Consider the following 5127-nt stretch of genomic DNA (forward strand, 5'->3'; position numbering starts at 1 on the left):
CAGTGAAGTCATCACCAAAAGATTTTGCAACTCTTTGTCTCTTGCTCCTTCGAGGAGCTTCACTGTCATCCTTCTCAAGAATTTCCTCACGCTCAACTGGTTGTTCAGAAGTCTCAATATCAGTAGAGGCAACACGTTCAGGAGTTATCTCAGAAGAAAATCTAGAAGTGCTATGCATATCTTTCATAGGAAATATATTCTCAAAAAATGTTGCATCACGAGATTCCATAATACTATCAACATGCATATCAGGTACCTCAGATTTAACTACTAAAAATTTGTAAGCTATGCTCCTCTGAGCATATCCTAGAAAGACACAATCCACAGTTTTAGGTCCGAACTTGCGTTTCTTATTGATTGGTACATTGACTTTTGCCAAACACCCCCACGTGCGCATGTAAGAAAGCGATGGCTTTCTCCCCATCCATATCTCATACGGAGTCTGCTCTTTATTTCTGTTTGGAACTCTATTCAGGACATGACTCACAGTCAGTAAAGCCTCCCCCCACCATGCTTTAGATAAACCACAAGTGTCTAACATAGCGTTAACCAAGTCAGTCAACGTGTGATTCTTTCTCTCAGCAACTCCGTTTGACTCGGGTGAGTAGGGAGGCGTCCTCTCATGAATAATACCATGTTCCTCACAGAATTCATCAAAATTTTTGGGAAAATATTCACCACCACAATCTGACCTTAAACGTTTGATCTTTCTCTCTAGTTGATTTTGTAAAACCCCAGAAGAAAACCACAACACTCCTCTAGAGAATTACCACACTGCAGCACAAGAACATATCAGAGTACGCGGAAGCAACATAAATTGTTCAGATAGATTAACTTTCACTAGAGTGTAATAAACAATTCACAAACTGAACCATGCAAGAGAATTTGAAACAACGATAGAAACTCAACATTCAAACAAGGTATTAAAAACATTTGTTCAACACAAAATTGATAAGTTTGTGCACACGTACTGCTACTCCCATCCCAAGCATGCAATGTTCAAGCTCAAGCACCTGTGAGGGGGAAAATCAAATGTGAGGTTTATGGAAAAACCTCAGCAAGCAAACTGATTTAACCAAGCTATTTAAATCACAATTTGATTAAACATTGGATTAATAAATCATATAAAAGAGCATCATACTGAGACAATGTAACTTCAGATAGAGATCTTCATAATGATGCTTCAATGCATATGCAAATTGTGCAATGTATTATGAATGCTTCAATGCACATGTTTATGGTGCAATGCAATGGATGACTTCTCTTCTACCCACAAATCACAAGAAAAGAAGTGAGGGCTGCAACCACATTGCTATATCTCAACGTGCGTTGCTGTACCGGTACATACCGCACCAATCCGGCTACGGTTTCTTCATATGCATCTTCAATATGAGAGTGCAAAAGTATGATTGCAATGCATGAACTTCATATACCTCCAAAAATTTATAACTCTGAGAGCAATGCCACAAGTGGATAACATATAAATCCACAAATAAAACAAAATTCAGATCTTATTTGGCTAGTGTGAGCTTCTGAAATTTAATGGAGGCAATTCAAATAATAAAGTTAAAGCGAGTAGACCACATTGCTACGTTTACTTGCCTTCACCGAAGATCAAGAACGTGAGCTAAGCACGGTCCGAAGGTGCAACACCTATTCATGAACATAGCTCAGCACCAAAAAAAACATACTTCAAAATAAAAAAATCGAGTAAAGCGATCATATGCCCGAACCCAACGTCCTCACGTCAAGACATGCTAATCTAGTGAAAACAGCAGCACTGATGCTTCTCCTTTTTGGGATATTTAATTATTGTGAGAAAAAATTCTAATATTTTGCCAAAAAAGTTTAAATTCATAGCCTACAACTTTCTAGTTATCAAAAAGTATAGGAAAAATCATTAACATGGGGTAACATCGAGGTGAATCTTGATCTGACATTCTAATAGATTTTGCAGAACAGTTCCATTGAGACAGTCATAACTGAAGCTCCAAAATTCGGATGACTATGATCTCTACTAATCTAGAAAGCTTATGAAGTTATCTACAACTCTTTTAATTACGAGAAAGTCCAAAAACTCCATTAAGATTCCCTAAACTACAGGTTAACAGACACTGTCCAGAATTATGAGACTGAAAAACTGTCAGATTCCAACCCTAGTTTCTCCCTCATCTTAAATCCGATTGAGGTGTTCTCTACGGCTATGGAAAGATCTCCAACTCTTCTCCAACCCATATAAAGGTTTGATATTTTTTTGAGATCATTAAAAGCACGAAAAACTGACACGAACAGAAACTGCACAGATTGATGACGTGCTGAGAAAAGCGACGAGGACAAAACCTTAATGCTAGTCCAAAGGCGACTAATACCGCTACTCACAAGAGCTAAAAACTTCTAAAACCGGGGGGGGGGGGGAATATATTCTACAACAAGGGCATGTCTCACCTAGGGGTTCCCCTTGAAAACAACAAGGGCGAAGGCGATGACGACGACAATCACGGCGATTCCACTCTGTTTCCCCTTCTTCCCTGCATCCAACCTCGCTGCACTACACCACACAAGGCGGCACCACCATGAACAGCGAGAAAAAGCCATGGAGATGGGGAAAACGAAAAAAGGAGAGGAATCCCAACCGGCTTTTGGAAAGGAACGACGATGATTGACGAAGACGTGCCCTAGTTTCCCTTCTCTTCTCTTCTCTTCTCTTCCTCGTGGTACTGTAGCACGGCGTTACTGTGGCGTGGGGTTACTGTAGCATGGCCCGCCCGCCTGGCAGCTAAAAACACTATAACTTTTTTATCCAAACTCCAAATGCGACATATAGATAGTCAAACGGAATGTACTTGATGAGCTCTACGCAACCGTAGTGTCCATTAATCCATTCGGACAAAGGATCCAAAAAGTTAGTTTTATCTATCAATTTTACGCATTCCCATGTAGAAAGCATACTTTGCCCTTTGTTCAATTTGGGTGTTACAGATTTTCAACTCCAGTCTTATAGATTTTAAAGTAGTCTAGCGCTTAATCTTTAGTTTGCAACAAATAAACATAACAAAATCTAGATGCATCATCAATCAACGTCATGAAATATCTCTTTCCACCATTTGTCAACACACCATTCATCTTGCACAGATCCGAATGTATGAGTTCGAGAGGTGCCAAGTTTCTCTCCTCGGCAGCCTTGTGAGGCTTTCGAGGTTGCTTCAATTGCACACAACTATGGCATTTTGAACCTTTGGCAATGATGAAATTTGGAATTAAACACATGCTGGATAATCAAGATATTAAGCCAAAATTAACGTGACATAAACGAGAGTATCAAATACTCGCATCATCATTAACAGCACCGCAAATATGGTTCACTGACTTATTACAAAAATCTGCAAGGGAAAAGCGGAACAAGCCTCTGCAATCATAGCCTTTACCAATGAATTGTCCATATTTCGACACTACTAATTTATTGGACTCTATCACTACCTTAAACCCATCCTTGTTCAGAAGGGAGCCGCTCACTAGATTCTTGTTGATAGAAGGGACATGCTGCACGTTCTTTAGCTGCACGATCTTTCCCGAAGTAAAATTCAGATCTATCATACCAACACCACGAATAGAAGCATGTGACCCATTCCCCGTCAGCACGCTTGAACCTTGGACGGCCTGATAAGAACAAAACAAAGAGATGTTAGCACATACATGAACATTAGCACATGTATCAAACCACCAACTTATGGATTGAAATACTGAAAGAACAGTAGACAGATTACCGTACCCATCCTCAGTGCTTCCCAGTGTTGTCATGTTGACATCCTTGGATCCTCCTGATCCATGATTAGCCTTTCCCTTGCGGTCATCACGATTTGGATAATCTCTTGCAAAATGTCCAGTGTTACCGCACGTGAAGCAAGCTCCCTTGGCATTTGTATTCTTCTTCTTCTTGAAGGTAGTAGACTTGACAGGCTTGTGGGCTGCCTTCTTGTTCTTGCTGTGTGGGTGGTTCTTCTGTACTAAGTTGGCACTAGAATTACCCTCGTCTCCTTTCTCAGAAGCATCCTTAGCCCGAGCCTTCTCCTCAACATCAAGAGACGCTTCCAGATTTTCAACTGATATCTCCTGTCTTTTGTGTTTTAGAGCAGTGGCGAAGTTCCTCCATGAGGAGGGTAGTTTTGCAATTATGCATCCAGCCACAAACTTGTCGGGTAAAGGACACTTCAGGAGTTCGAGCTCTTTGACAAGAACTTGTACCTCATGAGCCTGTTCTACAACAGAACGGTTGTTCACTATCCTGAAGTCATGAAAGCTCTCCATGGTGTACAGTTCACTGCCTGCATCTGTTGCATCATACTTGGCAACCAATGCATCCCACAGCTCTTTTGCATCTGTGATGTGCATGTACACATCGACCAGATGATTATCCAGAACACTTAACACACATCCCACAAAGATGGTATTGGCTTCCGTGAACTTTCTCCTCTCCTCAGGAGAATGATCACCTTCTGGAATACCAAGCATTGCATCCCATGCATGATGCACAGTAAGCCAGAAACAGACCTTGACTTGCCATCTCTTGAAGTGCACACCGGTAAACTTGTCCGGCCTCAGTGCATCAGCAAAACCAGCCATAGTAAAAGCAACAGATTGACTATAATAAGGTTTTTGGATTGTTGAAAAATTAGGCAATTGTTTGATTAAATTCCGAAATAAATAAATCATGAACATGATTAGAACTAGCATGAACAACCCTATCATACTAGTAGCAAGACGCACAAGACGCAGAAGAATCATGATCTCAGAAAACATGATTAAACACTGAATTAAACAGCAGCGTACGTACTGAGCTTTTTCCTTTGGGAAGACGAACGGTGCAGACGGGACGACGGTGGTCGTACGAACAGAGTGCAGCAGACGACGTCGCAGGCGACGATACGCCGCAGCACCAGACTTGGATGGAGGACGAGCCGTGGCGAAGATCGTTGAGCAGTCGTGCCGGGCGCTTCCCAAAAACCTTATTCGCCCTTTCCCGGTGCAGGATCCCAAAGGCGAAAGGTTCCGGAGATCTGCTCTCCCGTTCGCTGGTGCACACCGACGCTCGGGATGGAGAAGACTACGGTGGCGGCGCAGCAGCAAGAG

This window comes from Panicum virgatum, chromosome 9K (genome assembly GCF_016808335.1).
Source record: "Panicum virgatum strain AP13 chromosome 9K, P.virgatum_v5, whole genome shotgun sequence".
Lineage (NCBI taxonomy): Eukaryota > Viridiplantae > Streptophyta > Magnoliopsida > Poales > Poaceae > Panicum > Panicum virgatum.